Source organism: Balaenoptera musculus, chromosome 3 (genome assembly GCF_009873245.2).
Source record: "Balaenoptera musculus isolate JJ_BM4_2016_0621 chromosome 3, mBalMus1.pri.v3, whole genome shotgun sequence".
Taxonomy (NCBI): Eukaryota; Metazoa; Chordata; class Mammalia; order Artiodactyla; family Balaenopteridae; genus Balaenoptera; species Balaenoptera musculus.
This window is the reverse complement of record NC_045787.1, coordinates 128,939,113-128,967,005: the sequence shown is the minus strand read 5'-3', so window position 1 is coordinate 128,967,005 and position 27,893 is coordinate 128,939,113.

The window sequence follows — 27,893 nt, the reverse complement described above, 5'->3', positions numbered from 1 at the left end:
CATCACTTTTTTTTTCTCTGGGTGGTTTGCATTTCATCTTGAGCACATTCAAAATCCATCCCCTTGGATAGGAGCTGCCCCTGGGGCAACTGCATTGAAGCAGAGAAGAGGTTCATGGTGTGTCTTGTCTACCCCATCGTCACTGTTTCTTAAGCTGCTTTCCTGTAAAGACACTCTTTTTTCCCCCAACTTCTCTTGGTCTGGTTAAATTTATTCCTTAAGTAATACTCATCAAGAAACAGGGCTTGAGTTGTAGGCTGAGATTCTTTAAATCCCTTCTAGGCAGTTCTCATCATGTCCATTAGTGATTGTTGATCCCTCGTTGGGGCTCACTAACTTTGAACTCTGAAAACGTATTTATCTAACTTACCATCTGTCCAGAGCTCCAAGTCCCAAGTCTGTCTCTTTCTTCGGTCCTCTGAGAGGCTCTGACTTGCCTTTCATCAGGGGTACCCATTCCATAATTGTGTCTATCTCTGATCAACAGTGTTTAGACTTTATGGATAACAAAGATTAAGAAGGTATTTACATTGCTCTGAATATTACCTGATGGTTAAAATTTAAAGCATTTATTTTGACGGCAGCACGTAGAAAACCAGGTGATGTGTACAATGACATTTATTTTTCCACAAACGTTTGTTGGCTGCCATGGTAGCATGGATAGTGGTAGGCAGGCAGGTTCTGGAGTCAGAACAGTTCAAATTTTAACTTCTTCATTTTCCACCGATATAAATTTATATCAGGTACTAGCTACCCTGAGTGTCAGCAACTTAATCTGTACAATAGGGCTAATAATAGTATCTGCCTCAAAGAGGATGAAATGAGATAATATACATTCAGCATTTGCCAAAAGTAAGCATGTAATACCTGTAGGTGTTAAGAAGCTGTGTATACCAGGCTTTCTTTATGACTGTCTTGTCATGAACCCTGGAGTAACTGGTTGGAGCAAGGGTTAAAGGAAATGAAACCCCAGTACAAACTGAGCATAGTGTTGCTAATTTTAAGTCTCTTTCCTCTAAATATTTGCTTGTTTATCTTTACTTCCATCTTTGTGCTGCCTTAGGTCTTTTCATAGCTATTGAGCCCCATCTGTTCTCATTTATATTCAGCTGCTATTTAAAATATGTGTTAATTATCTTCTTAACACCTCACTGCTACTGATTCTGAGCACTCTGTGTTCTTGGTTCCTTTGGTTTACACCATCTGCCTAGGGTCCCATACCACTTGTATTCATTATCTCTTCTGCTGTTTTAGTGGTTCTTGACTCTTTAAAAAGAACATGTTTAGAATAACCTCCTTTAACTAATATTTTAATATATATTATTCTGATTATAAAAGTAATTCTCATTATACAAATTAGAAAAATACGGGGGAAACAAGCCTATAAGCCTTCTACCAAGACAAAACAAGGATTTATATGCTAAATACATTTTCTTCTCTTCTTTTTTCCCCCCTATGAGCCTATATATGTGTTTTAAACTTAGGATCATACCATGTATCAGATGGGAGTTTTTAGCTACAAGTAACAAAATAATCAACTCAAACTGGCTTGTAAAGTGAGGAAATAGATTAGCACACATAATTGAAAATGCAGAGGTAGAAGAGAATTAAGGATTACTTTAATCCAGTGGCTCTGCTTCCATTTTGTGTGATTCTCTCAGCTCTACCATCTTCTTCCTCAACTAATAAAGCAACATGGCTTTAGCAATCCCAGGCATCACATCTGTACCCAAAAAGTCCAGGGGAAAAGGGCCCATCTCTTCCTGCAGACTACCTTAAGTGTGGAAAGCCTTTCCCAGAAGTTCCCAGAAAACTTTCCTTTGCATATCATTGGCCCCAATTGAATAATGTGTCTTTTCCTGAATCAGGATTGTAAAGGGAGATCAGTCTACCATGATTAGCCCAGATCAGTGGGTCTTCAATTTGAGTGTGCATCTGAATCCCCTTGAGAGCTTGTTAAAACTCGGATTTTGGGCTTTGCCTCCAGTGTTTCTGACTCAGTAGATCAAGATTGTGCCTGTGAATCTGCATTTCTAGCAAGCTTCCAGGTGATGCTAATGTTGCTGGTCCAGAGACCACATTTTGAGAATCACCGGCTTAGACAAATTTAGACAATTTAGACAAATTGTTTGCAGATAGGTTCAATTTCCCCCAATATTCTGTGGCCATGCAAAAGAATAGAAAGTTGGACAAGAATGATGGAGAGAAAATCAAGGTGTCTACTATATCCATGGTGATTTCTCCCATATCATCAAAACTTCTTTGAATGTATAGATTTCACTGTTAAACTGTAAAAAACCATGGTACTTCTGCATAATGGAATAATGTCTAGTCTTCTGTTGTTGGGCATTAATGGTTTTAGTATTTTGCTGTTATAAATTACACAGTAGGAATGCCAGTGCACAAAAACATTTGTGTGCTCCTCTGATTCTTACCAAAAGATGCATTCCTAGAAGTAGAATTACTCTTTCATCTATTCTTTTCTCACTGACTCAGGGCTCTTTTTTTCAGAGAATAAATGTCCCATTTTCCCTCTGGCTTTCTTAAAGGGCCAGAACTTTGTAGCCTGTATACATTGATGAAATCCTTTCATGGAACCGGCAGGATGGGAAGGAGGGCAGGATGATTCAGCAAGTGGAAAAGAGCAGGAGAACAGGTCCAGACCCTTGAGAGTGCAGGGCTGGCTTAGGGAGCTGGAAACCATGTATGAGAGTATGTGGAGTAGTGGAAGACAATATGGGAATAGAGACCAGGGACAGTTTGACCTTGAATTTTTTCTTTTGGGTGGTGATTTCTAAACTTTAGTCATTTGCTATACAACTTACATAATTTTTGTCATATCTGTGTCCCACCTGCATTATTATAATAATTTTTTAGTAAACTCATCTAAATTTATTTTTTTATAGAAACTTTGTATCACTAGGCTTAATAGAAATCGTATCAGTTAGATAAATAGAAAGTAGCTATATATATAAAACAGTGTTATGAAATTTGAACTCAATATTGCTGTCTGCTACAAAGTCTGAACTTTGTTATGGGGGAGGTGAGCTTGTGATAAGAGACGCTAAAGACATACCAGCTTCAAATAGCTTCTTGTTGTCAGTAGAAAGACTAAAAGGGATTTTGAAAAAAAAAAAAAAGCTTTCTCGTGGTGTGAGTGAATGTTATTTAATGTCAAATTGTACACTCCCTAAAATCACCAGCATTCTGCTCTTAGGGCACCAATGCACTAGGCTGATAAATCTCCAACCTCAGAACTAAGAATTAAACAGATGCATAGAATCAGAATCTCGGGGGTTGGTGGTAGGAGGTGGGTCCAGGAATCTGCATTTTACCAAGTCTTCTGTGATTCTCATGATCACAGAAGTTTAAAGAAGCACAGCTAGGTTGTAAAGAACTATTACATTTTCCCCCCTCATTTTTATATGGAAATACTTTTGAACTTATAGAAAACATGCAAATATAGCATTTTGATCTGATTTATTAGGTAACATTTCTTTATTTGTTTTATCATTCTCTTCCTCTGTGTGTGTGGCCTGTCATCTCTCTCTCTGTCTCTCTGTGTGTCTCTGTCTATATATGTATATCTTTCACAAGCTATTTGAGAATAAGTGAAGTGTATTATGCACTTTTATCTCTAAATACTTAGTGGTGTTCCTCAGCCTTTCTTTATCTCTTACATTATTGACTTTTTTGAAGAATAGAGCTCTTCCTCTGTAATGTTTGGGCTGGCCAAAAAGTTCATTCGGGTTTTTCCATAAGATGTTATGGGAAAACCCGAACGAATGTTTTGGCAAACCCAATAGAATGCTCATTATTTTCTGTTTGTCTAATGTTTCCTCGTTGGGAGCCTCCTAAGAAGTAAGCTATACATTTCCAGCTGGAATACTCCATTAGTGATACTGTGTCCATCCCAGGGTTCTACATCCAGAGCCGTACAATGTCCACCTGCCATCCACTGGTGCTGTTCCTTTCATTTGCTTAGTCAAGGTATCGTCTGAATCTTCCACTGTATTGTTAGTATTTTTCCTTTTGTAACTAACTGGCAATCTGTGAGGGAGAGGTTTAAGACCAAGCAAATATTCTGTTCTTTACCATTGAGCATGTTGTGCTAGGATCAGCACTGTGGAAAGTGTACTGAATTGGAGAAAAAGGGAGACAGAGGTGCCGGCTAACGCCTGTTGTCATAAATCAGGGGAGAGAAAGACAGATCTGAAGATACTTGGGTCTGGGAGCATCTGCACAGGGGAACTGTTGAAACCATATGCGTGGATGTGGTTGCCCAGCTATCCCGGGCTCAGTAACATCACTTCCACAGTTTATCGGGTCTGTTTTGGTAAATGTTCTACGTGCACATGAAAACAAAGTGTATTTTTGCAGTTATTGGACATAGTGTTCTACATATGTTAATTATGATAGTCATGTTGTTGACTTCTATAACCTTATTGATTCTTCATCAATCAATATTTTACCAGTTTCTGAGAAAGGTGTGCCTAAATTTCCAACTATGATTGCCGCTTTTTTTCTTTTAGTTTGTCAGCTTTAATTTATTTTGACGATTTATTTTATGCACCCTCTACAAAAAACCTTCTGTGTCCCTATAGGTAAAGAATATATCTTACAAATGAATATTATTAGATTTTGCTTTTTTATTCAGTCTCACAGTCAGTGTCTGTTAATTGAAATATTTAGGCAATTTAAATTTAATTACTGAGATAGTTGGGTTTAATTATATAATCTTGCTATTTGTTTTCTATTTGATTAACCTTTTCTTTGTTCCTTTTTTGGATTAGTCGATTATTTTCATTATTAAAGTTTTTACTTTTCTGTTAGCTTTTCTTTTTACTTTTGAATTTTATTTTATTTATTTTCTTATACAGCAGGTTCTTATTAGTTATCCATTTTATACATATTAGTGTATGTATGTCAATCCCAATCTCCCAATTCAAAACACCACCATTCCCCCCGGCCACTTTCCCCCTTGGTGTCCATACGTTTGTTCTTTACATCTGTGTCTCTATTTCTGCCCTGCAAACCAGTTCATCTGCACCATTTTTCCAGGTTCCACATATATGTGAAAATATATGATATTTGTTTTTCTCTTTCTGACTTCACTCTGTATGACAGTCTCTAGATCCATCCATGTCTCTACAAATGACCCAATTTCTTTCCTTTTTATAGCTGAGTAACATTCCATTGTATATATGTACCACAACTTCTTTATCCATTCGTCTGTCGATGGGCATTTAGGTTGCTTCCATGACCTGGCTATTGTAAATACTGCTGCAATGAACATTGGGGTGCATGTGTCTTTTTGAATTATGGTTTTCTCTGGGTATATGCCCAGTAGTGGGATTGCTGGATCATATGGTAATTCTATTTTTAGTTTTTTAAGGAACCTCCATACTGTTCTCCATAGTGGCTGTATCAATTTACATTCCCACCAACAGTGCAAGAGGGTTTCCTTTTCTCCACACCCTCTCCAGCATTTGTTGTTTGTAGGTTTTCTGATGATGCCCATTCTTACTGGTGTGAGGTGATACCTCATAGTAGTTTTGATTTGCATTTCTCTAATAATTAGTGATGTTGAGCAGCTTTTCATGTGCTTCTCGACCATCTGTATGTCTTCTTTGGAGAAATGTCTATTTAGATCTTCTGCCCATTTATGGATTGGGTTGTTTGTTTCTTTAATATTGAGCTGTATGAACTGTTTATATATTTTGGAGATTAATCCTTTGTCCGTTGATTCGTTTGCAAATATTTTCTGCCATTCTGAGAGTTGTCTTTTCGTCTTGTTTATGGTTTCCTAGTTTCATTAGGTCCCATTTTTAAAATTTTGTCTTTATTTCCATTACTCTAGGAGGTGGATCAAAAAATCTAGCTGTGATTGATGTCAAAGAGTGTTCTTCCTATGTTTTCCTCTAAGAGTTTTATAGTGTCCGATCTTACATTTAGGTCTCGAATCCATTTTGAGTTTATTTTTGTGTATGGTGTTAGGGAGTGTTCTAATTTCATTCTTTTACATGTAGCTGTCCAGTTTTCCCAGCACCACTTATTGAAGAGACTGTCTTTTCTCCATTGTATATCCTTGCCTCCTTTGTCATAGATTAGTTGACAATATGTGCGTGGGTTTATCTCTGGGCTTTCTATGTTGTTCCACTGATCTATGTTTCTGTTTTTGTGCCAATACCATACTGTCTTGATTACTGTAGCTTTGTAGTATAGTGTGAAGTCAGGGAGCCTGATTCCTCCAGCTCCGTTTTTCTTTCTCAAGATTGCTTTGGCTATTCGGGTCTTTTGTGTTTCCATACAAACTGTGAAATTTTTTGTTCTAGTTCTGTGAAAAATGCCACTGGTAATTTGATAGGGATTGCATTGAATCTGTAGATTGCTTTGGGTAGTGTAGTCATTTTCAAAATGTTGATTCTTCCAATCCAAGAACATGGTATATCTCTCCATCTGTTGGTATCATCTTTAATTTCTTTCATCATTGTCTTATAGTTTTCTGCATACAGGTCTTTTGTCTCCCTAGGTAGGTTTATTCCTACGTATTTTATTCTTTCTGTTGCAGTGGTAAATGGGAGTGTTTCCTTAATTTCTCTTTCAGATTTTTCATCATTAGTGTATAGGAATGCAAGAGATTTCTGTGCATTAATTTTGTATCCCGCAACTTTACCAGATTCATTGATTAGCTCTAGTAGTTTTCTGGTGGCATGTTTAGGATTCTCTATGTATAGTATCACGTCATCTGCAAACAGTGACAGTTTTACTTCTTCTTTTCCAATCTGTATTCCTTTTATTTCTTTTTCTTCTCTGATTGCCGTGGCTAGGACTTCCAAAAGTATGTTGAATAATAGTGGTGAGAGTGGACATCCTTGTCTTGTTCCTGATCTTAGAGGAAATGCTTTCAGTTTTACACCATTGAGAATGATGTTTATTGTGGGTTTGTCATATATGGCCTTTATTATGTTGAGGTAGGATCCCTCTATGCCCACTTTCTGGAGAGTTTTTATCATAAATGTGTGTTGAATTTTGTCAAAAGCTTTTTCTGCATCTATTGAGATGATCATATGGTTTTTCTTCTTCAATTTGTTAATATGGTGTATCACATTGATTGTTTTGCTTATATTGAAGAATCCTTGCATCCTTGGGATAAATCCCACTTGATCATGGTGTATGAACCTTTTAATGTTTTGTTGGATTCTGTTTGCTTGTATTTTGTTGAGGATTTTTGCATCTATATTCATCAGTGATATTGGTCTGTAATTTTCTATTTTTGTAGTATCTTTGTCTGGTTTTGGTATCAGGGTGATGGTGGCCTCATAGAATGAGTTTGGGAGTGTTCCTTCCTCTGCAGTTTTTTGGAAGAGTTTGAGAAGGATGGGTGTTAGCTCTTCTGTAAATGTTTGATAGAATTCCCCTGTGAAGCCATCTGGTCCTGGGCTTTTGTTTTTTGGAAGATTTTTAATCACAGTTTCAATTTTATTACTTGTGATTGGTGTGTTCATATTTTCTATTTCTTCCTGGTTCAGTCTTAGAAGGTTATACCTTTCTAAGAATTTGTCCATTTCTTCCAGGTTGTACATTTTATTGGCATAGAGTTGCTTGTAGTAGTCTCTTAGGATGCTTTGTATTTCTTAGGTGTCTGTTGTAACTTCTCCTTTTTCATTTCTAATTTATTGATTTGAGTCCTCTCCCTCTTTTTCTTGATGAGTCTGGCTAATGGTTTATCAATTTTGTTTATCTTCTCAAAGAACCAGCTTTTAGTTTTATTGATCTTTGCTATTGTTTTGTTTGTTTCTATTTCATTTATTTCTGCTCTGATCTTTATGCTTTCTTTCCTTCTACTAACTTTGGGTTTTGTTTGTTCTTCTTTCTCTAGTTCCTTTAAGTGTAAGGTTAGATTGTTTATTTGAGATTTTTCTTGTTTCTTTAGGTAGGCTTGTATTGCTATAAACTTCCCTCTTAGAACTGCTTTTGCTGCGTCCCATAGATTTTGGATTGTCATGTTTTCGTTGTCATTTGTCTCTAGGTATTTTTTGATTTCCTCTTTGATTTCTTCGATGATCTCTTGGTTATTTAGTAACATATTGTTTAGCCTCTGTGTGTTTGAATTTTTTACAAATTTTTTCCTGTAATTGACATCTAGTCTCATAGCATTGTGGTTGGAAAAGATACTTGATACGATTTCAATTTTCTTAAATTTACCAAGGCTTGATTTGTGACCCAAGATATGATCTGTCCTGGAAAATGTTCCATCAGCACTTGAGAAGAAAGTATAATCTGCTGTTTTTGGATGGAATGTCTTATAAATATCAGTTAAATCTATCTGGTATATTGTGTCATTTAAAGCTTGTGTTTCCTTATTAATTTTCTGCTTGGATGATCTGTCCATTGGTGTAAATGAGGTGTAAAAGTCCCCCACTATTATTGTCTTCCTGTTGATTTCTTCTTTTATAGCTGTTAGCAGTTGCCTTATGTATTGAGGTGCCCCTATGTTGGGTGCATATATATTTATAATTGTTATATCTTCTTTTTGGATTGATCCCGTGATCATTATGTAGGGTCCTTCCTTGTCTGTTGTAACATTCTTTATTTTAAAGTCTATTTTATCTGATATGAGTATTGCTACTCCAGCTTTCTTTTGATTTCCATTTGCCTGGAGTATCTTTTTCCATCCCCTCACTTTCAGTGTGTATGTGTCCCTAGGTCTGAAATGGGTCTCTTGTAGACAGCATATAGATGGGTCTTGTTTTTGTATCCATTCAGCAAGTCTGTGTCTTTTGGTTGGAGCATTTAATCCATTCACGTTTAAGGTAATTTTGATATGTATGTTCCTATTACCATTTTCTTAATTGTTGTGGGTTTGTTTTTGTAGGTCCTTTTCTTCTCTTGTGTTTCCCACTTAGAGAAGTTCCTTTCGCATTTGGTGTAGAGCTGTCTTGGTGCTGAATTCTCTTAGCTTTTGCTTGTCTGTAAAGCTTTTGATTTCTCTGTCGAATCTGAATGAGATCCTTGACGGGTAGAGTAATCTTGGTTGTAGGTTCTTGCCTTTCATCACTTTAAATATATCATGCCACTCCCTTCTGGCTTGTAGAATTTCTGCTGAGAAATCAGCTGTTAACCTTATTGGAGTTCCTTTGTATGTTATTTGTCGTTTTTCCCTTGTTGCTTTCCATAATTTTTCTTTGTCTTTAATTTTTGTCAATTTGATTACTATGTGTCTCGATAGTTTCTCCTTGGGTTCATCCTGCTTAGGACTCTCTGTGCTTCCTGGACTTGGATGGCTATTTCCTTTCCCATGTTAGGGAACTTTTTTACTATAATCTCTTCAAATATTTTCTCAGGTCCTTTCTCTGTCTCTTCTTTTGGGACCCCTATAAGGCAAATGTTGTTACATTTAATGTTGTCCCAGAGGTCTCTTAGGCTGTCTTCATTTCTTTTCATTCTTTTTTCTTTATTCTGTTCCATGACAGTGAATTCCACCATTCTGTCTTCCAGGTCACTTATCCATTCTTCTGCCTCAGTTATTCTGCTATTGATTCCTTCTAGTGTATTTTTCATTTCAGTTATTATATTGTTCATCTCTGTTTGTTCTTTAATTCTTCTAGGTCTTTGTTAAACATTTCCTGCATCTTCTTGATCTTTGCCTCCATTCTTTTTCTGAGGTCCTGGATCATCTTCACTATCATTATTCTGAATTCTTTCCCTGGAAGGTTACCTATCTCCACTTCATTTAGTTGTTTTTCTGGGGTTTTATCTTGTTCCTTCATCTGGTACATAGCCCTCTGCCTTTTCATCTCGTCTATCTGTGAATGTGGTTTTTGTTCCACAGGCTGCAGGATGGTAGTTCTTCTTGCTTCTGCTGTCTGCCCTCTGGTGGATGAGGCTATCTAAGAGGCTTGTGCAAGTTTCCTGATGGGAGGGACTGGTGGTGGGTAGAGCTGGGTGTTGCTTTGGTGGGCAGAGCTCAGTTAAAACTTTAATCCACTTGTCTGCTGATGGGTGGGGCAGGGTTCCCTCCCTGTTGGTTGTTTGGTCTGAGGCCACCCAACACTGGAGCCTGCAGGCTTTTAGGTGGGTCTAATGGCAGACTCTGGGAGGGCTCACGCCAAGGAGTACTTCCCAGAACTTCTGCTGCCAGTGTCCTTGTCTTCACCTCTGCAGGAGACCCTCCAACAGTAGCAAGTAGGTCCGGTTCAGTCTCCTATGGGGTCACTGCTCCTTCTCCTGGGTCCTGTTGCACATACTACTTTGTGTCTGCCCTTCAAGAGTGGAGTCTCTGTTTCCCCCAGTCCTGTCGAAGTCCTGCAGTCAAATCCCACTAGCCTTCAAAGTCTGATCCTCTAGGAATTCCTCCTCCTGTTGCTGGACCCCCAGGTTGGGAAGCGTGATGTGGGGCTCAGAACCTTCACTTCAGAGGGTGGACTTCTGTGGTATAAGTGTTCTCCAGTTTGTGAGTCACCCACCCAGCAATTATGGGATTTGAGTTTATTGTATTGCGCCCCTCCTACCATCTCATTGTGGCTTCTCCTTCGTCTTTGGATGTGGGGTATCTTTTTTGGTGAGTTCCAGTGTCTTCCTCTTGATGATTGTTCAGCAGTGAGCTGTGATTCTGGTGCTCTCACAAGAGGGAGTGAGCACACATCCTTCTACTCCGCCATCTTCTTTGTTAGCTTTTTAATTAGTCATTGTCTTATTATTCCTTTAGTGGTTTCCCAGAAGTACATTATACTTCCTGGATTTATCATAGACTCTCTTAGATTAGTGATTCCACCATTTCCCAAGTGATGCAAGGACCTAACTACAGTTTAACCCCTTTTACCTTTTGTGCTATTGTTGTTATATATTTTAAATCTATACACATTTTCTGTAAGCCAGGAAGTCTACATATATATATATTTATTTTTTTAAATTTAATTTTATTAATTTTTGGCTGTGTTGGGTCTTCGTTGCTGCACGCAGGCTTTCTCTAGTTGCGGCGAGCGGGGGCTACTCTTCGTTGTGGTGCGCGGGCTTCTCATTGCAGTGGCTTCTCATTGTGGAGCACGGGCTCTAGGCATGCAGGCTTCAGTAGTTGTGGCACGTGGGCTCAGTATTTGTGGCTCACGGGCTCTAGAGCACAGGCTCAGTAGTTGTGGCACACGAGCTTAGTTGGTCTGCGGCATGTGGGATCTTCCTGGACCAGGGATCGAACTCATGTCCTCTGCATTGGCGGGCGGATTCTCAACCACTGCGCCACTAGGGAAGCCCAACATATATTTTTTAAACCCACAAAAGAACACACTAATCCTCTGTTCTCCCTTTTCTAATATTCTAATAAACCTTTGTTTCAAATTTTAGTACCAGTTATAGTGTTTTTCAGTTCTAAAATTTTCATCTGATTTTTAAAATAGATTCCAGGTCTTTGGTGAATATCTATATTTTTATTTATTATTTTGAACATATTAATTATAGTTACTTTGAAGCTCCTGTTTGATACCTTTACTTGCTGACTCATCTGTGGTCTGTTTTTACTGACCCATTTCTTTTGATTTGTAATCATTTGGTCCTTTTTTTTTTTTTTTTAGCTTGCCTTATAAATTTTTTTTTGTATTATGGATGTTCTGGATAGAATTTTGTAAAAGTTCTAAATGAAGTTATCTTTCTCCAAAGAGGTTGACTTTTCTCCTAGTAGGCAGATAGAGTACAGGTGAGTCAATTTGATCTTGTCATGGGCTTTCTTATGATTGGCCTATTTCAGTTTTGTCCTTACTGCTGGGGTGTGGCTCTTATTTGTAGGGTATGACCATCATGGTACCTTAGGATCTTTACAAAGGCTTGTCCACTTTGATGGCACTTATACTTCAAATTCCACCTTTTCAGTCATACGATGGCTGAAATATTTTCTCAGATTTTTACGCTTCCAGTTGCTTTTTTTTTTCTTCCTACTGGGTGTCTTGGAGTCTTCCTTTACATAATACATCTTAGGATCTGATCAATAATTTGGGAGGAATATGTGCCCAGTGCCCAGGTTCTATTTTCTCTGAAATTTTGCCCTCAAGTCCTAGCTGCTTTGTCAGTCCTGAATGCTGACTTTAGTCTTTTCAGTCCAGTAAGGCTGCCATTTTTTTTCTTGGGCTCTATTTACCTGCACTACAATTTGGAAAATGCTCTTAGAGGAAAAGAAAAAAGCCAGAACGAATAGCCCCTTTCTAGAATCTCTCAAAAATCATAGCCCCCCTTCCCCCATTTCTGCCTGCATTGATTGCTCTACAATGGCTTCAAACATTTTTTACATATTTTGTGCAGCTTTCATAGTTGTATTTGGCAGGAGAGTTAGTCTAGGGTAAGCTACTCTATCATGGTAGGGCTTGAAAGTCTTTTATCTCAGTTTTAAGTGAAGAAATTGAAGCTTGGAAAAGTTATGTAAATTGTCCAAGGTCGAATAGCTTGTAAATGGCAGAGCTGGGATTTAAATCTGGGTCTTTCTGACTCCCAAGCTATGTTCTTGTCCACTACACCTAGTACATCCTTATCATAATAGTGACTGTGTACTGAGTGCTTATTAGGCTTGAGGCAGTGTTAGTTATTTTCCAAATAATATCTGTTTTCCTTTTTTTTTTTTTTAATATCTGTTTTCTTGATAAAAATCTTATCAAAGAGAAGGTGCTATCTCTATTTTACAGATGTGGAAACTAAACTCAAGAGTTCAAGTCTCTTTTTCAAGGGTAATGAGAAAATAAATGGATTTGAATCCAACTCTGTACCATCTACCACCCTCATACTAGAAACTAATTATTAGATGCATGAACTTGGCCAGTCACTTCTCTGAGCCCTAGCATTCTAATTTGTAAATGTGGATATCAATAGTGTTGTTTGACTTGCAAAGGAGGTCATGGGTGGGAAGACAATGTAAAGGTGCATAGCATTCCTAGAGATGAATAGTAACTGGTGGACAGTTTATCCACTCATGCTACAATATTACTGATCCAAATGGAGGAGTCCCACGGAGACCCAGCAATACTGAGATTCCATGAGTGTGTCTGGTGACTTTAATTTTAGTGGTCACTGATAAGTTGGAAAAAAAGTATTTTTAAACATGTCTTTTAAACATTGTTAAAGAGTGGATTTAAACAATTGCATAAAATAAATTAACGTATGTAAAGCTGTTTTATTTGATTTTTTTTAAACATCTTTATTGGAGTATAATTGCTTTACAATGGTTTGTTAGTTTCTGTTGTATCACAAAGAAAATCAGCTATATATATACATATATCCCCACATCTCCTCCCTCTTGCTTCTATAAAAGTTGCAGGAGAAACATTGTCTTCTATGGGTAATTTTTGAGTTATTTTACCAAAAATATTAGATTGTTTTTACATCAAAGTTCTTCAGTTTGAATAGGCTTAAGTAATTTTTAGTGCAATGTATATTATTTTTCTTTAAAGCAAGAAAGGATTCCACCTCCGATTTTTAATAATGTACCTTAAAAAAAAAGAAATATCTCTGCTGATCCAGAAGTTACAAATTTATATTATCCTCTGCATACTATAATTTCCCTAATTTTGATTTTATTTGACTCATTTTCAAGAAAAATACATTCAGCAGCTACTGTTTGCCTAGCACTCCAGGGGAGACAAACAAATGTCGGTGGCTCAGCCTCTGTCTTCTAATAATCTCCCTAGAGAGACAAGATCTCAGGCCCGAGATTGCCATAGTATAATAGAAATGAGTAGAACAGCTGCTATATTAAACATAAACAAGCACTGCCACACATGACACAGCCACTCTGGCTCTGGCTGTTCAGGAAATTTGGGAAGCGTTTTAGACGTCAGATTCCGTAGTTGGCCTGCGCAAGTTAAAGCCGAGCTCTATTGCTTACTGACCAGGTGAACTTTGGCAAGTTACTTACCCTTCTAAGGCTTGTTCCTCTTTTGTAAAATGGAGATAATAGCAGTACCTAACTAATAGGGTTATTGTGAGGAATTTATCCATATGAATATTTAACACAGTGCCTTTCTCAGTATATAGACTTTCTATAAATTGTTATTGTTATTACTGAGTCTTTTTGAAGGATGACAGAATTTGGTGTGAAGAGGTGCAGAGGAGCATTCTGGGAGGTGACATTGTTTGTAGAAAGACAAGAGCCCATCCTCCAGAGTGCGAATCAGAAATGGGCAAGAGAAGGAATAGCTGGACACGTTTATGCCCACAATTTGGAACAGTCTGTGGTCCCTTCCTTGGATTTAGCTCCAATCTCTTTTTTGCTAAGCCCAGTTTTACACCTAAGGAGATGAAGGTTGATGAAAAAGAAGCAAGTAAAGTAGGTAAAGTTATTTTTCCCTAAGGTTTTCACCTTTCCTTCTCTGTTTTTCACAGGCTCTTACATGAACCTTCAGAAGTCTAAGTTCTTCTTCTTCTTGCCTTCACTCTGGCATTCCTGTGGGATTGAGGGTTACCTCTTCTGCAGAGTTAGATTCATGTGTCTGGATGGTAAAGTCTTATTATCTATAATGAGTCAACTCCATTTTATTCATCTTTCTAGATTAATAGCTCTTAGAGTAACCATATAAAAAATGCCCGTCCCCACGTTACCATTATGATTAAAACTTGTTGAGTGACATTGGGCAACGTCAGCTTGTCCAAATGTTGAAGTTCTGCTGTTTTCCCTACCCCATTACTTTGGAGCTAGCTGGGCTGCCATCAGCAGTGACTCAGACCTCTGGTCCAGGTGTCTTCAGGAGTAAGTCAGGACACAGCAGAAGTCTCATGCTGTGAGCAGCTGAGAAAAATCAGTGGGGACTCATTATTAGGGTAATGGCTTCCCCACATCCTCCTCTAGTCCTAGGACTAGTGAATTACAATTTAAGGAGTTTTTCCCCCTAATATTTTTACTCATCAGTGGCTGATAGTGGACGGGGAGTAGGTAGAAGTTAAAGCCCATTCATGAGCTGTTGTTTTGTGGGGTATGGAGGTTTGACAATGGTGACCTTGTGCCAGGGGCCCTACACCACCTCCTCCTATCCCAGGCTTCTTTGGGTTGGCACTCATAGGGATCAGGTTTCATCCTGTGTTCAAAGCCTGGCAGAGTAGCTGATAACCCCAGGGTCAGGCCAACAGAAAAAGACTTTTGGAGACATGATATTTAAAAAAAAAAAAAAAAAAAGGAAGAATCGCGATTCTGTCAGAAGCAGAAATATTAGAAAAACAAGCAAACCAGATGACCAAGAATCTTGAATTAGCCTAAAAGGAGATCAGAACAGATATTGAGTATGAAATAAGAACAACCAGAGAAATAACCAAGCAAAAATCTTCCTGTACAAAATATTACCATTTGAGGAAATTGAGCAAAGCCTAGAACATCTTTCTGTATTATCTCTTAAAACTGTATGTGCATCTACAGTTATCTTATATTTTCAATTAAAAAGAGAGGAAATATCTCATATTGAAAGGGTGTATGGAGTATCAAAGAAGAAATAAGAATATTACTGTGATGTTTAAGAATATCAAAAGACAAAGATAAATTCTAAATGTTTCCAAAGAAGAGGTCCCCTGCAAAGGAGTTAAAGACAGAATTTTTAATAGAATCCTGGTTGCAGGAAGACCGCTGAGTACTTTCAAATACTTTTTAAAATAGAGAAAGAGAATGAGAGAATAAGAATATATCCTCAGTAGCCCAGAATTAAAGTCAGTAATAGGTAATACCACTATGATAAGTGTACGAAAGCAAAATCAAATAGTGTGAGAATGTGCTAAATTCCTCATGTTGTCTTAAAAAGATAAAGAATTAAAAAAATATATAGGAAAAGATGAAAAAAGAAATAATAATTTAAGATGGTAGAAACAGCTCCAAATGTATGATAACCCCAATTTACACAATTAGTGTAAATGGACCAAACTTGCCAGTTCAAAGATAAAGATGGACAGATTGGATTTAAAAAAATGTATGAGATCTGCACCAAAAGCATAATAGCACACATAGGTTGAAAGTAATAAAATAAATTTAAAAAAAAAGACGTGTTGGATAAAGACTAACCAAGGAATGCTGATACAGTTATATCAGACTTTAAACAATAACATTTTATTATATAATATTTTAGATTACAAATAATATAAAAATGGAAAATTTACTGGGAATGGAGAAAGGCACTACATAATGGTGAAAGATTCAATTCGCCAAAAGATATAACAATTTATATACAATTATCTCAAAGAATTTGATGCAAAAATTGATCAAACTTCAAGAAGAAATTGATAAGTATATCATTATCATGGGAGATTTTAATATTCCTCTTTTGATAAGGATGCAAAAATATAAGCAAGAGGATAGAAGATCTGAATTACCCAGTTAATAAGCTTTACATGATGGACGTATATTAGTTGGTGAAATAAATGAATCATAGTGATGTAAACAATGAGGATGAGCCTTAAAATATAATCCTAAGCAAAAAATGTTCTCAGTAATCACCTACAACATGCTATTCCTTTTATGATGTTAAAAACAGTCAAAATAAAACAAATTTTAGGAATATACACAGATGCAATGAAATGGTAAAAAATGAAAGCAAGGGAAGGATGAACATGAAATTCAGCATAATGGTTTGCTTGGGTAGTGGGAAGCTCCATGTTGATAGAGGCGGAGTTTTGTCAGAATCCTAGGGTTTATTGGGAGCTGGGGGTTCATGAGTGCTACATACATGACTAAGAAGAACCAATGAAAGAATTAGCCATATGAATAAAAGCTGGCCATATATTTGTAATATATTTCATTTAAATTATTTTGAGGGAAAATGGTGCTGTAAACATACAGATAAACAGCTTCCCAGAGAAGTGAAGAAGGGTTTACCGTTTGAGCTGTTGCTTCAAGATTCAGCAGAAATTCATCATGTACAAAAAGGCAGAAGGTCATACCATGCAGAGTAAGCAGCATAATTAATGTAAGCATTGGAGCAGAGAATATTTGCTCTCTGTTGGTGGATATTCCAGTGGTCCATGCAGTTGTTAATGAGAGCCTGACAGAATGGAGGAAGTGGGACTGGAAAAAATAAAATCTAATGAATATTTTGGAAATAGAATTGAATCGATGGCAAATCAAAGAGAATAATACTTAGGACTCTGCCTGTCACTTAATAAGCACACAGTAAAGGGAACCTGTTGTTTCTATTGCTAATCATGGTGCTGGAGGCTGATGCCCAGACTTCTAACTGGTAATGGTAATGGTAGATGTTGATAGCATCTTCTGAGATGACATAGGAAAGGAGGAAGTTTGTGCCATGATTACTAATTGAGGTTGTCTCAGCCGTGTTAAGTTTCAGGTACAGTCAGTTCTGTTATAATGTGACATGTGTCACATGTGACGTGCAAAAATGGTAGCATAATTTTCTACAAGTTAAATGTTAAGAAATACGTAAAAACTGCAGTAGGAACTTCCCTGGTGGTCCAGTGGTTGAGACTCCCTGCTTCCAATGCAGGGGGTGCGGGTTCGATCCCTGGTTGGGGAACTATGGTCCCACATGCCGTGAGGCTCGGCCCCCCAAAAAAAAAATTTAAAAAAATGCAGTATATATGGACCTTCACCTTGCAAAAGACCTGAACTTTTGCTTGTGGAAGTGGACGTCAGAAAGATTGCACTCGTGAGTTATGGTGAAGTGGAAGGAGGGCTGTCTGAAGTTGGAGGAAAGTCGTAACACATCTGTGTGGATGGATGTAGCTCATTATGCATGTGGTGAACCAAGGCAGCTGTTGGATGTGTAAGGTGATTTCATGTGTACATTTTGTTTCTTGTAGAGGAAATTATACATAAGCAAATGTAAAATTTGCATTATGCTCAAATATGTATTATATACCCTAATATAGCAATCATGTTGCAACAAATTAGCCTTTCAAAACAAGTGTTATAGCAGAACTGACTGTACCTGTGGGACACTGAGAAGAAGTTAAGGCAGAGATAAGATAGTCCAAAAGCCTTTAAACAACGCACTTTTTAAAAAAACATTTATTTTTTAATTTATTTTTAAGTGAATGAGAGATTTTTTAAAGTTATAATGCTTTATAATTTTCAAAAGTTTCACACACATTGTTTCATATAATCCCCTAATAATCCTTTTTTCTTATCCCCTGTCCCTATATTGCCCCTCCCCACCTTCCCTCTCCCCACTGGTAACCACTAGTTTGTTGTCTATATCTGTGAGTCTGCTCCTTTTTTTGTTTTACTTGCTAGTTGTATTTTTTTAGATTCCATGGATAAGTGCTATCATACAGTATTTGTCTTTCTCTGACTAATTTCATGTAGCATAATGCCCTCCAAGTCTATCCATGTTGCTGCAAAAGGCAGTATTTCATTTTTTTATGACTGAGAAGTATTCCATTGTATATATATATATATACACCACATCTTCTTTATCCATTCATCTGTTCATGGACACTTAGGTTGCTTCCATACGTTGGCAATTATAAATAATGCTGCTTTGAACATTGGGGAAGAATGCACGCCTCTTAACCCAGCAATATCACCTTTAGGAATTTATCCTAAGGAAATATTAAGAGATGTTGCCCATGAATAAATAAAAGTTTTTTTAGAATAGTGAAAAATTTTAAACAAGGTTAAGGCCAGAAATATGGGATTGTTAAAATAAATTACGGTCTTTTGTTAACAAAATAGTATGTTGTTGTTAATCATTTTGCAAAGGGGCATTTATTGATGAGAAAATATTCATGATATATTACCAAAGTTTGAAATGATCATGTTTCACAAGGCTGTTTATAGAATATCAATTTTGTAAAACCTGTAAATACATACGTGTATAGAACAAATGCCGAAAAGACACATTTTAACATTATATTTTGGTAGTGAATTTATGCTTGTTTTTGTCTTTGTGCTTTCTTATTTTTTTCTAATATTTCAGCAGTGAATTTGTATTTTCGTAAAAAAGATAATTTGCCTCATTTAAACTAAGAAAGCACAGCTTGGCTTGATTCAGGATACATTAGATGTCTCCCAGACCCATCTTTTATCTCAGCTTCTCCAGAGAACCTTCACGGTTGGGGTCCACCTCCCCACCCTGTGGGAGTTGGAAGAAGGCTGCTGGCTCATGTCTAGAAGAAAAGAGCCTGTGTATATTGTTATGATGAGAAGAAAATACACTCAATTTTAAGAAGAATGAATAAGGATTTTACTGATGGAACAAAGTCCTGGAAGTTAAAGACAGGAGTGGGACCAGGACACCGGGAGAGGAGCTAGCATGGGGTAGCAGGAGACACACACACACACACATTTTCTTTCCCCTCTAGTAAGAGGACTTCTGTGTGTGGAAATGGATAGATTGTTATGTTTCCTCCTAGATCTAATGGTCTCTGATCATCCAGAGATGATGGGATTCACCTCCATCTCCCATCCCAGCCTGATTACTATTCTAGTCAGGGCAATGTTTGGTATGTTTAATCTAAATCACTCTTTCTGGAAAACGTAATATATATATTTTTTATACACACACACATATATTTATAAGTGTGTGTGTGTGTGTGTGTGTGTGTGTGTTTAACCTTTTGGGGAAATCAACTGGGCGTCATCTTTCAGCCACCAGAGTGCTGTTACATTAAATCTACCCTCAGCCTTCTCCAGCAGGGTGGTTTTTGCATTACCTGCGGAGTTGCTCTGATGATCTGCGGTAGGGAATGAACCACGCCTAAATCATGAGGAAGGATGGAGGAATGCCGTGTGTGGGAAGAGACACTCCGGAGCCTGAAATTCTGTATCAAATATGGTGACATCGGAGGGTCCTGCATTTGGTGATATTTCAGAAAGCCTATCAACATTGTGTTTAGTATCCATTGCCATCAGCTTAGGTTTATTTTATGTTTTCCATGTGCTGGAAGATTCAAAGGAAAGAAGGTAGTCTGGTGGGGACACAATATAGACCTGGATTGAATGAGGTTTAACTGAGTCGACGTTTATGTATTAGTCAGAGGGCAGGGTCATGGTAGCCACATGACTGCAGTGACTCAGATGGTTGGTGGACCACCTGTACCTTATTCTGACTTTTTGAGGTTTTAAGATACAGATTCTTGGGCTCCAAGATCTATGAGTCAGAATCTCTGGGGAGTGGCTCAGGATTTTAGATACGCTTTCTCCTCCCTCCTTCTCTTTATGTACACTGATGTATTTGGACTGTTGGCAGAAGGTGTCCAGGAGAGGCTTCTTAGATGTGGGAGGTGGGAACTGAGCTTGGTATTAAAAGATGGAGAGGAGCAGGACGACTTTCCAGGTAGAGAGGAGCCAGACACAAAGGCAGAGAGGCGTCTAAGCAAGGTCCACTCTGTGGGCAGCGGGAAAAGCAATATGGATGGAGCACATGGTATCAGCTGGGGAATATGGAAAAAACTGAAAAGAGCATTTGAGACATGAGTTTGAAAACCCAGCCGTTCTGTACTTTTTTTTTTTTCATTTGTTTGATGATACAGATATAACTTTTGATATTTCTGTGCACAACACAATGTCATAAGCATGTATAGATTTTGATCCCACCTCCCAAATCACCCCCTACCCAGCAGACACAAAACTCACATTTCCAGGGAAGTAAAGCAAATATTACCATACTCTTTTTTATTCTGGTATTCGTAAGAGAATTTTACAAGCAGGCAGCAACAAAATGAAACACTGAAAGTTCTTTAAACATCGCAATTTATAAGGAGAATAAATAAATTAATCTTTTCACAATTAAATTTTATCTTAGGAAAAGAGTTTTGGATTTAGATATCCACTGTATTTCCATAGAAGTGAGAATATTTCATGAAAGAAGAGGCATAAATAAATTCTGTTATATTATGTAGGTAAATAAAAAGTCACAGAATTTACCAGTTTTGACATAAAATTTGTCTGTGTTATAGCAGATTTTGCTCCCATCCTGTACAGGTGCTTTGTTGATGCTGTAGATGTGTCTTATAGTATTCTTATCCACGTGCAATGAGCAGAGAGAGAAACTGTTCATTCTTCTATCATCTCTCTCTGCTGTTTTCCATCTTAGAAATTAGCTGTCCTCCTCAGGGTTCAGGAGATGCATTAGCCATTGGAAAGCTCATAAATCCCCTGCTTGAGCCTGCTCTGTAGAGATGCTGGCATAAGAAGCAGCTCCATTGTGTCTACACCTGCATCATGCTCTTATGAGTTTTGGTTTGATGCTCATGTTCACAGCTGTAGTGCCTTTTCCCTGTCACTGGCAGCTTGATGGAGGTGACATGTCCTCCTGATCATTCACGTCATTAGCTTTGGCAAATCTCTTATCCGAACTGGCTTTGGACTCCTCTCATTTCCTGTATCACAAACACTTAAATTCGGAGAAAGTTCATCAAGTGGTTATTACGAGATGAGGGTACCAAACAGAGATGTAATAATATGGTTTAGCCTGTGAGTATAACTCTAAAAAATGGAAGTCCCTGTAAAATCAACTCCATACCACTTCAGTAATTCATAGTTGTAGCAAAATGAAGAGCACAGGTAGGAGGCCATGAGTCATATGAAATCCCCCCCCCTTGCTGGCTAAAAAAATTCACCCATTTTTCTCTAACTTGAGAAATTATATCAGGATGAGTCAGTGACAGAGAGTTACTTTATTATAAGGATGCCTTTGAATTTAGCCTAATATACACAAAGAATACGTTGTTGGCAATCTCCAGTAGCTTAAGTGTTTTTCACATGTTGATACTTAGTGTTAAACTTGACAGTTGATGGAAACTACCCACAGAATTGTGGTGGTTGGCAATGGGGGGTTCCCCGCAGGAGTGTGACATGATGAAACTGATAGATGATCTTAGGATGTGCAGGATGAACTGGGGGTGAGGCTGGAGTGGGGAGATCAGTGAGAAGATTATTTCAATAACCCAGGGGAAAAATGATGTGCGCCATCTCAGCTGTTGGTAGTGGGACTTGGAAAGATGGGACATCTGAGAGAGAGAAGGTGGTAAGAAGTCTTTGGAGGAGGCCAGTAGGAGGACACATACGGCATCTGTAAGAGAGGAATATTTTCTAGTGGCATCCTGTCTCTTGAGGAAGGTAAAAAGAACAAATCGAGGCAGTAATATGCTCTGTGTGGCAGCAAATAGTTGGGTTACCCTGGGGAGAAACATGAAAGGAAAACCTCTGCTTGCGGGAACTACAAGTCATTTCCATCTCCCCGGGCTGAGCGAAAGCCCCAGCTGCGTGATTTCTTAGCCAGTTATGGGAAGTTGCACAGGAAATGCAATGCATTTAATGCACGGCCACAAATCTGGGGCAACTTTCTGCTTTGAAGATTTCCTTACTTCATCTGCAATTTCCTATTTACGGTCCTCACTTACAGGGACGTATGGTAGTGTGAAGGCAGACTCGGAGGCGTTTCTGTCTCCATCCTGCTTCCTGAGAGGCGACTACTAGGCAACTTGGTGCGTTTCTGTCGGGGCCCTGCAGCCAGGGCACTGAGCTGGGCCCTAAAATAGGTGGGACTGGGGAAGGCAATGTGGATGCCCCGTACTGGACTTCTTAGTGGGCTATAGTCCCACCAGGAAAGGAGCCTGGCCTGAGGTGTGGGGTCCCTTTAAGCGAAGAGAGGTTGACCGTGAAGATCTGGACACATTGTAAAAAGCCACTGAAAATCTCTAAAAAAATTTGCTCCAAGGGCCTTCACCATTATTTTATTTCTGATTTTGCCCAGGGACACTTTGGCCCTCTTGCCTTGAACAATGAGGATAGTGGCTTCTGCTGCTCCTGCCATGCTCTGCTAACAGGCTTTGTTCTAGTTGTAATTTACCCAGATTGTCTGACATCCTGACTGTCCCTGGGTCTGACTTCTAATGTCTTGGGCCACCATGAAGTTGTTTGCCCCTCTACCAGCAGGAAGGAAGGATCTCCCTCTTCATTCTCTTCTCTAAATTTTCTCCTTCTAAAATAATAATAATAGTGGTAAAGAAAATTAAAGTAGCTTTCCAAAACTACCTTCAAGGAGAATAATATGGCAGGAAGGATCTGTCTTCATACCCAGTTAAGAGTGGGGACAGGGGTGTTACAGTCTAGGCTGGCAGTCCTGGGTGAGCATCTCCGAATGTCGGCTAAAAAAATGGCTCCCCAAAGATACGTTCACGTCCTAATTCCTGGAACCTGTAAATGTTACTTTATTTGAAAAAACAAAACAAAACAAAACTCTTTGCAGATGTTATTAAGTGAAAGATCTTGAGATGAGGATATCATCTTGGAATATATGGTTGTCCTGAAATCCAACACAAGTGTCCTTATAAAACCGAGGCAGAAGGAGATTTTATATACATGAAAGAGGAGGGGGCAAAGTGGCCACAGAGGCAAAGACTGAAATGACGGGACCACAAGCTCAGGAATGCTGACAGCCTCCAGGGGCTGGAAAAGGCAAGGAATGGATACTCCCCTAGAGGCTCTGGAGGGAATGTGTCCCAGCTGACACGTGATTTCAGCTCAATGGAACAGATTTCAGACTTCCGGCCTCTAGAACTAACTATGAGAGAATAAATTTTTATAGTTTTAAGCCACCAAGTTTATTGTAATTTGTTACGGTAGTCGCAGGAAGTGATACAGTTACAAAGGTGTTTTTTCCTGTACTTGGCTGTAATAAGGGTCCTGATCTCTAATTTTGGGAAGTAACACACAGAAAATTTGGGGAGAGCAAAAGGTGCAGGAAACATCGTCCTAATGCCCTGGTCTTCAGAGAATCTGACAGTTAGATGTGGAAGCAGCAATCAGAGGTCATCTAATACCCATCCATTTTTCTGTCTTTCCCTATAACAACTGAGTACCTATTATGAACTAAGCACTTTGCCAGGCCCAGATTTGTGGCCTTCCCCAAACATCTTTTTTCCATATGTCAAACCTGTCTTACCTGATTACGACCTTGAATTTATATCACATGGATGAGTCTCTTGGATAAGAAAATATAAAAAAAGACAGGCTGATAAGAATAGCTGAATTGGTAAGGAAACTACCATGCCTTTCTTTCTTCACCAATCAACTCTGTGGCCAAATTTCCGTAGCTCTGAAATTGGGTCAAATCAATACAAAATAATGATTAAGTCTTGAGCCGGAATCAACATCTTGGTAGTGGAAGAGCAGGAAGACACACAGCCTTGGGTAATGGAAACATTCCAGATTAAGCCAGAGTCAATCTGGGGCAATGGCTATTTTTTTTTTTAAAGGAAGTATTTTAATTGAAAGTATATAACCACATTGGTACAATCTAATCCAGGCCACCAAGGAGAGCTGTGAATATTCTTTTTTTTTTTTTTAATTAATTAATTAATTTATTTTTGGCTGTGTTGGGTCTTCGTTTCTGTGCGAGGGCTTTCTCTAGTTGCGGCAAGCGGGGGCCACTCTTCATCGCGGTGCGCGGGCCTCTCACTATCGCGGCCTCTCTTGTTGCGGAGCACAGGCTCCAGACGCGCAGGCTCAGTAGTTGTGGCTCACGGGCCTAGTTGCTCCGCGGCATGTGGGATCCTCCCAGACCAGGGCTCGAACCCGTGTCCCCTGCATTGGCAGGCAGATTCTCAACCACTGCGCCACCAGGGAAGCCCAGCTGTGAATATTCTAAAGGCAGAAGGAAAGGGGAGAAGAGAGGCATGAAGGAGGCTGGGGGCTCTGCACTAGATGAGGGAAAGCCCTTTGGATCTCTAAGGACGTCTTCTACCTATGAGCAGGGGCCAGCAAAAGATTTCGTTATGTTTTATTCACCAAGTTTTCAGGCTCATTCAGAAGCAAGGAGGTATGGCAGCAAGAGAGATGCATCTGCAAACACACCAAATCTACCCAAAGTCTTTTTCCGGTTGGAAAGCCCATGGAAATAGTTTGGAATGGGTGTCATTTGGACTGACTAGTGCTTTTTACTCTCTGAGTCTGAATTTTTCCACCTGCAGAGTGAAAGATTTGCATTTAGAGAACTAATTCTACAGCACTAGAAAATTGAAAATGTCCGATCTAAAAGGGACATTATAGATCACCTTGCCCCTTCCAGCTGGTTTACAGATCGGAAGAGTAAACTCAGATTATAGAAATGACTTGTCCAAAGCAACATGGCAAGGTGTTGATGAAGCTAGGGTTAGAATCTAGAATCTGGGGCTTCTGGGCTAGGTTCTCCCGTATCCTATGGATTTTTGAAGGGATTGGCTCATGGATGGACTTCAAGGTTTGTTTAAACTCCCTGAATTTATATGCCACAATTTTGTGAATGTCTATACATTTTTTTTAAAAGAAAGGAAACCTTTAATGTGATGTCCAGAAATGATTAAGGACTTTTCAAAAAGCCATCCATCAGTTAATTCGATGAAGATTTATTGTGTCTCTGCTGCTTGTCAGGCACTCTTCTCGGCACTTAGAGCAAGGCTGGCAGAAGTCCCTGCTTCAAGGAGCTTGTATTTTACAGGTGGGGATGAGAGACACTTAACGAGTAAAATATATGTCCGGTGGTGATAGGTGTATGGAGAAAAACAAAGCAGAGATAGTGAGTCCAGGGGACGACTTCTGCTTTTCTTGAATTGGAATTAAATTTTCCCCACGAGTGCCAAGACTCCTTGCACTGAAAATTAGGAACACAGCACAATGAAGGGACAAGGCATGCTGTGCTATGGCCATTGTACAAGTGGGCAGCTAGAGGTAAAGACGGTGTCCTCAGAAGCCCCTGATCCTGTTCACTTGTTCATTTTCAGGGATGCCTGTGCCAGGAAAGTGAGGAACTCATTGTCTTGAGCCCCCTGAGGTTGGATGCTGGGCCATCATAACTTACCAGGGGCCCCATGCTGTCTACTGTCCAAGATAGTGATGGTTTCTGTGTCAGCATTATTTATGACCTGCTGCATCACTACATCCCAGGGAGGAGGGGAAGACAGGGCAGCAGCAGCGGCAGTTGATGGAGGTTCTGTGTTTGGGGATAAATAAAGGATGACCTTTCAGTGGTCTGTGCTGCTTCCTTTTCAAAGCATTTTGAGCACGATTTGATCTTCACATGGTTCTTAGGGGCATGGCAAGTATGGTTAATCCCACTGTGAAGATTTATCATCCAACACACAGAGAGGCTGTGGGGTCATATACGGCAGGTTAGAAGCAGGGCCAAGGATTAAAGCCCATATTCTCTTGTCTCCTTGCAAGAGCCTTTCCTCCTCCATCCACATCCTTGATTTCATCCCTGTCTCATTTCTTTCTCTGATAATCCACACTGAATCCAGCAGCAAATCCTTCTCCTTGGAAATATATCTAGAATCCAGCCGCTTCTCACCATCCCACCTGACCTCCCTAGACTAGCCCACTGTTATCTCTTGCATGGACTGTTGCAGTAGACTGCTGACTGGCCTCCCTGCTGTGGCCTTTCCCCCCTACCTCCAGCTCCAGCTCCCAGTCCATCCTCCACTCAGCAGCCCAGGAGCCACGAGTGATTCTTTTAAATATATGTCAAATCAAGTTATTCTCTGCCTAAACATCCGTCCCCCTGCCCCACTAGCTTTCCGTCTCTCAGAATAAGAGACAGAGTTCCTCCTGTGGCCCATAAGGCCCTACATCATCTCGCTTCTTGCTCCCATTTTCACTTACTTTTCCCCTCTTCTCCCTCTTGCTCCCTCTGCTTCAGCCACGTTGGCTCTGCTATCCCTGAATTTGACGCATATGTTGCCATTTGGGAACCTTTGTGCTGGCTCTTCCCTCTACCTGGGAGTGGTCCCTCAGAGACTTGTCAGACCATTTAGTATAAAATGACAGCTCCTGGGCTTCCCTTGTGGCGCAGGGGTTAAGAATCCGCCTGCCAATGCAGGGGACACGGGTTCGAGCCCTGGTCTGGGAAGATCCCACATGCCGCGCAGCAACTAAGCCCGTGAGCCACAACCACTGAGCTTGTGCTCTAGAGCCTGCGAGCGACAACTACGGAGCCCACGAGGCACAACTACTGAAGCTCACACGCCTGGAGCCCGTGCTCCGCAACAAGAGAAGCCACCGCAATGAGAAGCCCACGCACCGCAACAAAACGTAGCCCCCACCTGCTGCAACTAGAGAAAGCCTGTGCACAGCAACAAAGACCCAACACAGCCAAAAATAAAAACAAATAAATAAATAAATTTATTTTAAAAAAATGGCAGCTCCTGTCACTCCCTATCCCCTGATGTTGCTTTATTTTTCTTCACTGCATTTATCAATACCTGATGATGTATGATCATTGTTCATTTAGTTATTGTCTTTTCCACTAGAACGTAGCCTTCCATGAGGGCGGTGACATTGTCTTAATCACTGTTCAAGACCCAGTGCCCCATAGAGTGTCAGGCACATAGTAGGCACATTCATTTGTTAAACAAAAGAATGAAAAAAAAAATCCCTCTAACCAAGAGCATTTATTGAGGATGTTTAATAAGATGAAGATGAGTATGTTAAGAGGCTATATTCATCTGCTCTGGCTGCCATAAAAGAATACCACAGACTGGGTGGCTTAACAACAGAAATTTATTTTCTCACAGTTCTAGAGGTTAGAAGTCCAAGATGAAGGTACCAGCATGAATGGGTTCTGGTGAGACCTCTCCTCTTGGCTTGCTGACATACTTTCTTGCTGTACCCTAACATGGCCTTTTCTCTGTGTGCATACATGGAGAAAGAGATCTCTAGGGTCTCTTTCCTCTTATAAGTACACTAGTCTTATTGGATTGGGACCCCACCCTTATGACCTCATTTAATCTTATTTACCTCCTTGAAGGCTTTGTCTCCAAATAAACATTGGGGTTTAGGGTTTCAACATATGAATTATTTTTTTTGTGTGTGGGGAGGGGACAAACAGTTCAGTCCATAATAGAGGCTAACATTTATTAATCTCCACTATGTGCCAGCACTGTGTAAAACACTATACATTTCCTCATCTAATTATTAGCCTTATTTTACAGACAAATTGAGGTTA